At 39.2% G+C, this 12192-nt stretch overlaps 1 pseudogene; it reads right to left on the reverse strand.

Moving 5' to 3' along the window:
• LOC114007119 (mast cell protease 3-like) overlaps positions 1–12192 on the reverse strand; it is a 98324-nt pseudogene that overhangs the window by 56349 nt on the left and 29783 nt on the right.

Consider the following 12192-nt stretch of genomic DNA (forward strand, 5'->3'; position numbering starts at 1 on the left):
CTGTGCCACCACTGCCAGCCCCATATGTGGGTCCTATCAGGAAAAAGAGGAAGGAAGAGGAGTGATGTTTCACCCAGAAGCAAAAACAAAGACACCTAAAACCAACCAACAAACCACACCAAAAAAACCAAAAAAACAAAAAAACAAAAAACCCCCAACAAAGTAACAAAACAAACTATCTTAGACTTCTCTTTGCCTCTTATTAGTGGAAATTTTGTCAAAAATTATATGTAGGTGCAAGAAAAGTAAGCAAAAATACTTTTGTACTCCCTATCCTCAGATTTTGGGTTTTGTTAGCAAAAAAGCAGGCAGTGAATAGATTTTACATAGGTAACTTGTAGATCTGCTACAATGTCAATCTGTACTGCATGTCTTTACAATGTATTCAGTTTTATCTTATGTTAATTAAAATGGTACAGAATTAGGTTTTTGTATTTTGATCTTGTTGAGTATAATTACCTGTAATAGTTTGTAGGTTCTTGTAGGTTCTCTTAGGTCTTCTATAAAGAGGTAAACAATTCTATCATCTGTGGGAATGGACTATTTCATATTTGATGAATCCTTTAAACCTTTACCCCCTTTTCTTATCTAATTTTGATAGATTAAGGTCTCAAATAAATTATGGATCAAAAGAAGTACTAGAAAGGTAAAGTTTCTAAGATTATACCATTAAGATATTTGCTATTTTGTACCACATATTCTTACTCCTATTGGAAACTGTAAAGAATAACCTCACAGAAGCAGAGAGTAGAATAATGATTACTGGAGGCTGGGAAGGGTTTAGGGAGGTGAGGAATAGACATATTGATTAACAAGTACGAAATTACAGACAGTTAAAATGAACAAATTCTAGTACCATATAGATGCTAGTAGAGTAACTTCAATTAATAATTTACTACGTATCTCAGATTAGCTGAAAAGAAGATTTTGGAAGTTCTCAATATAAAATAACGACAAGCGTTTGAAAAAGTAGCTATGTTAATAATGCTGATTTGATCACTGCACATTGTATTCTTGTATTGAAAAATCACAGTGTATCCCATAAATATGTACAATTATTATATGTCAATAAAAAAGATATGTACTAATTTATGGTTGTTGTAGTTCACAGAAGAGTAGTGGTTTAGGAGAGCAGCAGTGGGGACAGAGAAGTGACTAGGTGGGTTAGATATTCGTGGGGTAAGGTGAAGGTAGGAGTTGAAAAAACAATGTCTTGTTTTAACATAACTTTGGGATTACAGGAAAGTTTCAAGGACAATACAAAATATTCCTGGATATCTCTTTATTTTCCTCATTTTTGCTTACTTTCTTATCTTTCTCTCTTTCTCCTTTATGTATCCACTCCTTAACTGTCTTTTTCTCCTCCCCTGTGCATTAGGCCTGCCAGGGGTTCCTTCTGGAAAAACTCGTATGGCTCTGTTACCTTTAACATGCTATAGCCTCGGTGGTGCTGGCCTTCTGGATTTCTAGTTTCAGGAGACCAGGGTTATGCACTGGGGGAGGGAAGAGAAGGCAAGGGCTCTGGGAACTCTAAATATACCATTTTATTAATAGCTTCGGCATCTACTACCTGTCTGTCTGGTGCCCTCTAGTGTCCAGACTACATTGTTTCACAATACGTAGTTCTTTTCACCAGTCAGTCCAGATCAGGTTTCTTCCATCCTTTTCCCCTACCCCCATGTAAAGGAGCAACTCAGGGAAAACAAAACTATTAGCAGAAGACATTGTTTTATTTGCAAATAAAAATCACTTTGTTGAGTTCCAAGAAAAACTACATTCTTAAAATTTAGATTACTCAATCTATTGAATAGGAGATTAACTAGAACCTAGGAATAGATGTTTAATAACTAAAATATTAATGAACATTTTGATATAACAACTCAGAAGAAGCTTCTAGTTATTTATTCATTATGTTCACACAGTTCTTTAGAGAACCCCCAAGAGTGTGTATGTGTTTTATTTAAGCTCAGCCCTGAATAGTTGGAGAGAGCTACCTTAAGTCCTAACCTTCCTGTGAAACTCCAAATGCCATATCAACTCTACATGCATACCCCACAGAAATAACGAATATAAGGGTGTGTAAAACAGAAATTTTGGTCCATCCTTTTCTCTTTTTATTTTTCCTCCTTTGCACTACCGTTTACTTAGTTACCGAGGTCCAAAGTCCCAGGAATCACTCTTGACATCTCTCTTTCCCATATTTACACCCAAACTCATTGGAAATTCTTCTTAGCTCTCCCTTCAAAATGCACTTAAAATACTTCATGACACACCCTGCCACAGACAGCACTACACTCTTAATCCGAGCTCCCGTTACCTTTCTCCTGGTGACAGCAGTGACGTACTAAGTGGTTGGCCTCCTCTCCTCTTCCTTCTCCCCTCTTTATTTAACCACAGAAACTTTCTAAAAATGCAAGTCAGGTCACATCACACCTGTGTTCAAAACCCTCATTTAGGATTCAACGCAGAAGTCTTCCCCATGACCTCTCTGCCTTCCTCCTCCGCTCTGCACATGCCTCACTCCTTTCCAGCTACAGCACCCTGCTTGGTGTTCCTTGGGCCTTTGCCCGTGTTCTCTCTTCTTTCTGGAATATTTGATTCCCAGATTTTTGTTCTCTCTTTAACCCTTCAGGTTTCTCTTCACACGTCGTCTCCTCAAAGAAGGCCCTCCCGACTACCCTGGCAGAGGCTGCCACTTTCATGCTCTTTGTTCCCTTCCCTGGTTTACTCTCTTTTCCATGTTTACTGCCTGCTGGTAGATCACCCATCTCTCTGTGTGTTTGTTGTCTGCCCTCTCCTGACTAAGACATGAAATTCATGGCTAGGAACTTTGGGTTCTTTCTGAATATTCAGCTGTAAGCTCATTGTGCCTTTTTCACAAATGAGGGAATGAATTAATCGTTAGTCTGGACCATGTGAAATTGTTGACATTCTAGAAATTTTGGCCTACAAAAATAGCAATTCAAATAGTCCGTTTCATAACATAATAGTATCACCACTTTCTACACAGGAAAAGTGATGCTTAATGAAGTGAAGCATTATCCCAAATTGAATAAAGAATAAATGAGAGGCAAACTGAGAGTATTTTTTTATCTCCTCTAGCGCAAGGTAGAATGAATCCCTGGTGTGTTCTGACGTTGTGCTAGGTTTGGGAGCCACTGAGGTGAAGATCAAGTCCCATCTCCCAACTCATCCTCTCCGTCTTTTTGGCTCTAGGATCTCCTGTCCGCTCCAGCTGGCAGGAATGGTCAGGGCTAGGTATATGCCCAGAACAGCACCACAGATCAGAAGTGCCAGGGTAAGGGCAGTGCGGACCACTGTCTACTGCAGCTCTGACTCCTGGGCTCTGCCTCGGTGGGCCTCGGCACTGTCCCTTCTAGTCCCGGGGAAATGTGGAATTGCTTTCCCATTGCGTCAGCGCCTCAGTCTCCAATCTCCTCCTCAACATTGTGAAACTGGAAAGACCATGGCTAGGCCACCCTGTGTGTTCCTGATCCTTCTTAAGAGAGTCTGAAAGAAAACCACGATAGCGCTATAGTCGGTAAACCACATGTGGATTGGGAAGAAGGCAGGATGATTTGTTTTGACTTACAGCAAAGAGTCCATGAAATCAAGAGTCAAGTTTAGGATGGACGGAATGTGTATGAAATGTTTCTCCCCCACACAGCGGCCCCTCTGGGTCCCAGAGGGGAAAGTGTGTGATAGAAGGGAGAGGAAGATGAAAAGCCACATCATTCCTTTCAGTGCTATTCCATACTCTCCTTAAATTTTCACCTTCTCCCTTGGTCATCTCTCCTATCCAATGTTTTATTTCAGAATTAACTGCTACAGTTCTATTTTTTTTCCTTTTTAACTAGCATTTGACTTATCCTGTAGTTTATTGAGCCCCAGGGAATTTATGCCCTATAAATAAATAAAACTATTATTATTATGTAGTTCTATTCAGAGCTACATAATAGTTGAAGGGGGAAGTGACATTTTTTCTTTATTTGCTTTAGAAAAGTGATGCAGTCACAATAGCTTTCCTCCTGCCTTAGATTAATGGCATAATTATTCACACTGGGGCACGGAGATAGAATGAGTTTGAACTTGGCATGAATTAATTTACCAAAATATGCCTCCTGTTCTTTTTCATTGCCTAATTAATTCTGAATTATGAAATTCCCTTTGAGCTACCAAAAAAGCATGGTCACTGGATTCTGGCGCAATTATTCTTACTTTGCAATAGAAAGTCAAGTGATTTGATAGTTATGGGCTATTTGAAAAGAGAATGTTCATTTGCGCATCCCGGGAGGTAGAAGCAAACATCATTAGGGACCTTTTTAGAAGCTTCACAGTGAAGAACTTGTACATGATGCATGTACAAGGGCACCCAAAGGAGTTGAGCTTTGCATGAACCAGTTTGCTCACTAAGGAAAATGGAGGGCTTAGGGACTTTGCCCCAAGTCTTTCTCTCAGTTCTGTCTGTGCCTTGATGTCTGAAATTTCTACAGCAAAGTTCATGCCTTTGTACTTGGACATCATTTTCAGAGCTTCCTGGTTAAATATAAATGAGTTTTCCATCAAGAATAGTACAGTCATCTATGGATCACCACAGTAGGATGGGGGGAAGTTCCCATTGTATGATCAGCTCTGTTCACACCTTTGTTAGCTGCCCCATCAAGGAAGCTAATATAAATTACTGGAATCACTAACATAAATTACTGGAACTTGAAACTGACTGAGCCATAAGAGCTAATGGGAGAGGAACTGAGATATAAGAAGCACAAACATGGCCCCTGTGCCCTGGCTCTCTCTTCCATTCTGTGGGGATGTGTAAGTGGCTTGAAGACCAGACTTGGTCATTCTCATCAATTGATCTATTTCCTACAGGCTTCTACAGGATAAGATCCTATCGGATTTAGGATGTGAGCCCAAAGTGGAAACTATAGAGTCAACCATTGTTAGAACTTTGATCTAGAATACTGGACACTTGAATAACCATTAACAGAGTGATGCTTCAATTCTTATTTGTTACTATTTGTGGGTAGTTCCCTTAGCATCCCCAGGGAATTGGAGAGAAGGGAATAGTTGGCCTGTCAGGATTTAAAAATCTTCCTTTAGACTCCTGACAGTGATATGATCGAACACTATTGATATAAAAATTCTGAAATAAAATGCAGCAGTATTCATCACTCATCCGAGCATCAAGTAATTTATCATAGTACCTTGAAATGATAGCTTCCTACTAGATTTTTTCTCATTACATACAACATTCTATATTATTTCTCATCCGGAAAATAAAACAAACAGAATTTTCTAAACCTCTTACCTCCCTCCAGTTATGTCTCTGTTTCTGCTTTCCTTTATAGATTTATTTTTAAAATGTCATCTGCTGGGTGATATGGAGGTTAAAATATGGCTGATTGTCTGCTCTGAGTCCTAGACCAGGAGGCTTGAAAATCATGCAAAGTGTGTGTGTGTGTGTGTGTGTGTGTGTGTGTGTGTGTGTGTGAGCATGCACCTGCCCAAAATCCTGAGAGAAGAAAGAGCTTTCCTTCTCTCTCTCTTTCTGTCTCTGGCGAGTGCATGTGTTCTACAGCACAAAAACAAAACTAAACCAAAAAAAGCTATCTTTTTGTCTCTGTTTACTCATTTCCTATTCTATCCAATTCTTTCCAAACTACTTACCACCAATTCACTGAAATCATCTTTGTTAAAGATGATTAACAAAAAATTCTTCTTGAAAAATTTGATATCACTTCTTTGTCTTAGTTCTCTCCTGTACCTTCAACTGTATTTGACATCATGGGCTATGCCCTCCCTCATAAGGCTCTTTTCCCTTTTGCTCAGGCCCGTCTCATTCTTCCTTTTCCTCTGATACCCTTGTCTATGACTTTTTAGTCTGTCCCCCTAAAATCTGTTCTTCCCCAGTGCAGAGTCCATTTCTTTATCTATGCTATCTCTCTAAAAGATCTCATTGAATACTATGGCCTTAAATAGCGTTGCTTATGCACTGATGTCTCCTGTATAAATCAACTTTTGTTGTAGTATCAAATAGCCCCCATATCTCGATGCCTTAAAAAAATTTTATTTCTTGTTCCTGTTACATGAAGATTGTAGGTCAGCTATGGCTCTACTCACTTGGCTGAACTCAGTTGACTTCTCATTCTGGAATGAATAGCTCTTTTCTGGAATATATTGATCTTATGGTGGAGGGCGGAGCAAGGGAGTGCAACACAAACCATGAAGTCATGTTGAAAGTCTTTGCTCAGACATGCATGTACCCTCACATCTCATTGACCAAATTATGTCATGTGTCCAAATATGTGAGGTAGAACCATATACTCTCTCCCAAGGGTATAGACAGGAAATGTGAGAAGAGTCATCATCCTAGTAGAAGGCAGGAACAAATAATTGGAAATGATCTACCACAATGTCACCTTTGATCACATGTTCCCTTCCCTCCTGAATATATCACATTCTTATCCTTGAAAACTTAGTCTGAGGTCAATTTTCCTTTTCAAATAGACTGGCAATGCTTTTGACAACGTAACTCTCTCACTTTATTGTGTTGATCTATTTGATACTGTCTGGATCTATATATTAATAGACACAATCACTTGCTCTTCAAGACATACTTCTTGAGCCAGCAGGTGGTGTGACGGTTAAGGTGCTGGACTCCCACATGGCTGACTGGGGTTCAAGTCTCGGACCTGGAGACATGCTTTCTCACTTTCTCTCTGTCTCTCTCTGTCACTCTTTGGTCAAACTAAAAAATAATAATAAAATTAAATTAAATTAAAAAAAGACATACTTCTCTCTGGACTTGACCACAGGTATTGTGAGCATGTCATTCTTCCATAGGAATATACTCTTGATCCCTTTTCTCTGAGCCATTCTGTTCAATAAGGAAAAAAAAAAGTTACTGAGCACCATCTTAATCCAGTCAAGTCTTATCATAGGCCCGATGGAGAGACCCTCTTGGCCCTGAGATGGACTATTAAAACATATCTATTCCAAAGCATTTTTCAGTTTTATATTTTATAGGAGGGAGATGAGAAAAATTCCATTTTCCAAGCTTGAAATTTTTGGCTATTTTCCTTTCGATACATTGAGACAGGCTAATTCTTTTTTGTTCATATTACTATCATTCTTTCTTTCAATTTATTTGTCCATATTCAACAGAATCATTAAGAATCATTCTGCCTTCCAAGTTATTAGAGGTAATAGTTTTATCAGACCTTTCACCAATGAGTGCCATAAATCTTCTTTTCTATCTCTTATAAGAGATCGCTGACTGCCTTGCCCTGAAGTCAATGTCTTATATTCTAAGTTTATAGATAAGATAGCACTTATGTTACCAATTTCTGTATTAGTAAGCTTTTTCTGAGATAACACAACTCCAACGTATCAGCACTTTACAGCAGCAAACATTTATTTACGTTTTGTTTGTGGTACATAGAAGCCATGGTGTTACCTGTGGCCCAGCTTGGCTTACCTATGCTGAGGTCCATGTGTCTTCTTATGTCAAGACCCAGATTGATGAGGTATGTCCTTATCCAGGACATAGTGTTCTTATGGTGGACAGTAGGAACAATAATAAACTGAAACAGACCAGATACAGATGCTCCTCATGCTGTATCCACAAGGCTAGCCACATTCTCATCATACCAGGTCCTTGGCATACTGGGACCTCTGGGACACTCAAGAAGCAGGGTACATATAGATGCATCACCCACTTTCTCTTCATTTCAGTATGACTTGATCCTCAAAATGTAAAGCCTACAAAATATATACCATGAGGCTCTGGTTCTGTCACCTGTATTTATCAATTATTGGGTGGTTGGAAAAGTCAGGACAGAGTTTTTCTATGCAAAAATGCATCATAACTTTTCCAACACCCCAGTAGTACTCCCAGCCCCATCCTCCAAGTAGTGGCTTCTCACAGCCTTACAGAGCAGGAACTCAAGCAAGTACTTGAAGCTTAATTGATCTGGATGTTTAGAATCAAACTTCATTAGGTGAAATTACTTCAGTTTGCCTAATTTGTTTCTCTATGTGAGCTCTGATAAGCTTGGTTTAACATCTTCTAAACTGTGGTGTTTATCATCATCAATGCCTTCTTAAATTACCCCTGCAGAGTAATGGACCAGGAGAAAAATGGTTTAAAAGGTACAACTATTTTGTGTGGATATTTTTGCACACAGCGCACATAGTTATATGGAGTCCATGTTACCACAGAGGCAAAACTACTCTTTTTAAAAACAAAGCACAACAAGAAAAATTATTTCAAACATCAGTGTTCAAACATATTTAAGTGTAAGGAATAACATAAACTTTGAGTTTTTCTTTTTCCTAGATAGATGGATGTAAATCTGTTGCTTTGTTGTTTTTCTAATCTGTTAGAAATTTTTGATGAACTTGTGTATCTGTTTACAAATGCATATATTTGTGTTTACGGGCATAATATCCAGCCCAAAAGGAGTGGTTCTTTAAGAATGACTTTATTGATCATCCCGAGTACATAGAAACTTTTAGCATTATTGAAAGTCATTTTGCATATTTAGAAGGAACTTGTAACAATGATTCTTCCAAGGAGGGGTGCTGAGAAGGTGACTTTTGTTTATCCATTTACTCATGTTTAACTGCATGTAGTATGTTTTCTAAAAGTTAAAAATGGAGCCAGCCCTGTAGCCTAGTAATTAAGGGAGCTGGATCCCACATGGCCAGTCACAGTTCAAATCTCAGCCCCAGTGTCTTGAAAAACATGCTGAGCGTGTGTGTGTGTGTGTGTGTGTGTGTGTGCACGTGTGCACCTCAAATCCCAACAGGATGGAGAAATAGAGGCAAAGGAATTGTGGTGTGGCCATGCCCTTGGGAGTGCTTTCTCCCCCACTCTCTGAATCTCTGTCTTTCTGGCAAATACAAAATTTAAGAATAAAAAAATGCTTTGCTGGTAACAATAATCCTAAATAAGAATTTTCCTAGAACACTTAAGCCAGTTAGCTGCCCTAATTTCTTTTTTCTATGTGAGCTCTGATAAACTTGGTTTAATGTCTTAACATAGATAGTTCATATTTTTATGTAAATCCAAATACCTTCATTCCATTACAGCTGCCAGGTGGGTGTTTCAGACTTGTGTTGACAAGCCATTCGTTGGTTATTATTATAACATGTAAATTTGGTGTAAGAAAGCTTAACTAACACTGATAATATAAAGACTACTTTTTTTTTTTTTTTAAACATGAGAGAAAGAGAGAAATTACCCCCAGAGGAGATTGCCACATTACAATTCCTTCTCCTCCTTTCTCTTGTTGGGATTTTGGGCATGCATCCACATGTGCCTGGTGTGTTTTCCCAGCCACCTGGTCCAGGACTGGAATCATGTAGTTGACCATTTGGAATTCAGCACAGCACCTTGACCACCATGCCACCTGCTGACCCACTACTTTAACATCACCACACCTACCTGGATATCATTGTGTCTTTCTAGAACCTGGAAAATACAGGCATTTTTATTTATTCATGATGATAGAAGCTCAGAGATCAAAGGAGACCAGTCTTGGTAAGATGTTTAAAAAAGGGTCTTTTTTACATGGTCCAAATAATCTTTTTGCACTAATAAAAATCAGTGTATTTTCTACATTTCATTGTATCCCTTAGATGCACCCACTTGCAGTAGAAATGGAAAATTTGTAAAGTAGAACATATAATCCAGAATCCAAATGTCATTCACAGAAGTAGGGAACTCAGATAATCAGGCAATAATGTCTTATTTTTTTAAGTTATCTAAACAATTGTGTACCAATTCCTCACTTTGCTTAAATACTGTGTATCCCTGGATGGGCCACACGAGTGTACAAATGACTCAGGGAATAACTGTGTTCCCATTGGTCAGCATGTTTTGGGTTAGCTAGCTTGATAGCCCTCACCAGTGGAATTGAAAACATCTGTCCCTCTGCCCCTTTTCAAGGTTTGCCTGTAATGTTTACCTGTTTCCAAGAACACACGGGAGGTTTAGCAGGAAAAGACATGAATTTATTTACTCAAATAAGCTGAACAGGATGCTCCACTGAGGCCAGGTAGAGAATGGGCCACGCCATCACTGAGCACAGGTTCAGGTTATATACATTAAGAACTAAGCAAGCATAAATCAATTAAATACCAATGCAGATTCCTTGTTGCCAAGACAGGGATATTATTTGATAGCTGCAATAAAAGCTTAGCTTATTGATGAACAGAACCAGCAGAGTATGTTAGGGGCTGGTGCCCCTAATTCGTGATATTAATGTGGGAGGGATGTGTATACCTCTGGAATGACCCTGGCTGTGGGTCAGTTTTGAGGTGACAGGGTAATGCTCATAAAATTTTTATGCTGTGACCTGCAGCTGGGTCTCAGGGAGATGAGGTAAAGGTGGAGAAGGAAAGAGAGCTCAATATATGGAGCTGACTTTTGAGGTTCCACCTACATCCACTATTTATTTTTCTTTCTTTTAAGCCTTGCCGTAGGGCTATAGGGTGCATGTGCTTGCCAGAGATAAAGAGAGAAATTACTCCCTAGGAGGGATGTCCATGTCACAATCCCTTCTCCTCCCCAATCTCCTCTCAGGATCTTGGGTATGCATTCACACACACCCAGCATGATTCTCAAGCTACTGGGTCCAGGACTTGAACTGAGAAGTTGGTCATGTGACATCCAGTGCCTTAATCGCCACACCATCTGCTGGACCCTACATCTACTATTTTTTAAGTTTATTTTATTATTATAATCATTTTAGACATTCAATCGCTGCACATCATTTAGCTTGTAAAGGGAATTTACCTAGCATGAACTACACCTCAGACCAATCCAGTTGGGAATACTATACATGTCATCGTCAACAGGTAATGAATTATGTCTGTGTCCCACAAATGTCTTACCTCTCTATTTTTTCTTACAACTTTCCTTCTCTACACTCTTCCCCTCTCTTGCCCTCCTTCCACTCTGTCCCCTAGTGTCCATAACTATTTTCAGTGCTTTTATGTCCTCCAATCTTTCAGTCTAAGGAGACGTCATGGTGCCACACTTCTCTTAAGAATCAACTCAGAAAACAAGACAGGCTGCCTATGTAACACTTGAACTGCTTCTCACTTCTCTGGGAACCACCTGTGCTTTGCTGTCATTCACCTCCAAGCCTCTTCCCAGAAGCCTCCCCCAGGTTAACATGGCACCACTGTAGATGCCCACCTGGCTCAGGAAATGCCTCCTGCCCTGCACTTGGGCCTTTGCTACTGCCATCACCTTGTCAATGGAGAGGAAAATTGTCACCCTCTTCCTTCTTCTTATGGCCTTCCTCTTATCAGGGTCCCACAGTAGAGTTTCATGGGCCCAGAGCTGCTACAGTGTGTTTACTTTTTAAAAACAACTTTATTGACATACAATTTGTATACTATACAATTTACCCTTTTAATGTCTGCAAATCGGTGGCTTTTGTTATATCACATTATTGTTTTTTAAATCATAATATATATAACAGAAAATTTGCCATTGCAGCCGTATTTAAGTGCACAATTCATTGGTATTAGTTATATCCACAGTGTTGTGCAACCATCACCATTTCTAAAACTTTTCATCACCCAGACAGAAACTCTTAACCATCAAACAGTAACTCCTTAGTTTTCCCTCTCCCAATCCCTGGTGACCTCTAATGTACTTTCTACCTATGAATTTGCATATTCGTAAGTGGAATCATATAATATTTATCCTTTTGTGTCTGATTTATTTATTTAGCATACAATTTTTAAGATGCACTCATGTTGTAGCATGTACCTGAACTTCATTCTTGAATTTCATTCCTTTTTTGTTCAAAAATTTTTTTTTCATAGAGCATGTGTGTTCACTGGAGAGAGAGAGGAGAGAGAGAGAGAGGGAGAGATAGTGAGATGTAAAATGAGAAACAACCCCATTCTCCTCTCAGGATTTTAGACATGCACACACACATGTCCAGCATAATTTTCAAGCCATTAAGTCTGAGATTTGAACTGTGATTGTCCATGTGGAGTCCAGCACCTTAAACACTGTGTCACCTGCTGGCCTGAACCTCATTATTTTAATGGTTAAACAATGCTCTGGTGTATGTTTACACCACCTTTTGTTTACCTTTCCTCTACTGGTGAATGGGTTGGGTTGATGGATGTTGGGTTGTTTCCACCTTTGGCTATTGTGAATAA

Source organism: Tupaia chinensis, unplaced genomic scaffold, assembly GCF_000334495.1.
Source record: "Tupaia chinensis unplaced genomic scaffold, TupChi_1.0 Scaffold000126_2, whole genome shotgun sequence".
NCBI classification, from domain to species: Eukaryota; Metazoa; Chordata; class Mammalia; order Scandentia; family Tupaiidae; genus Tupaia; species Tupaia belangeri.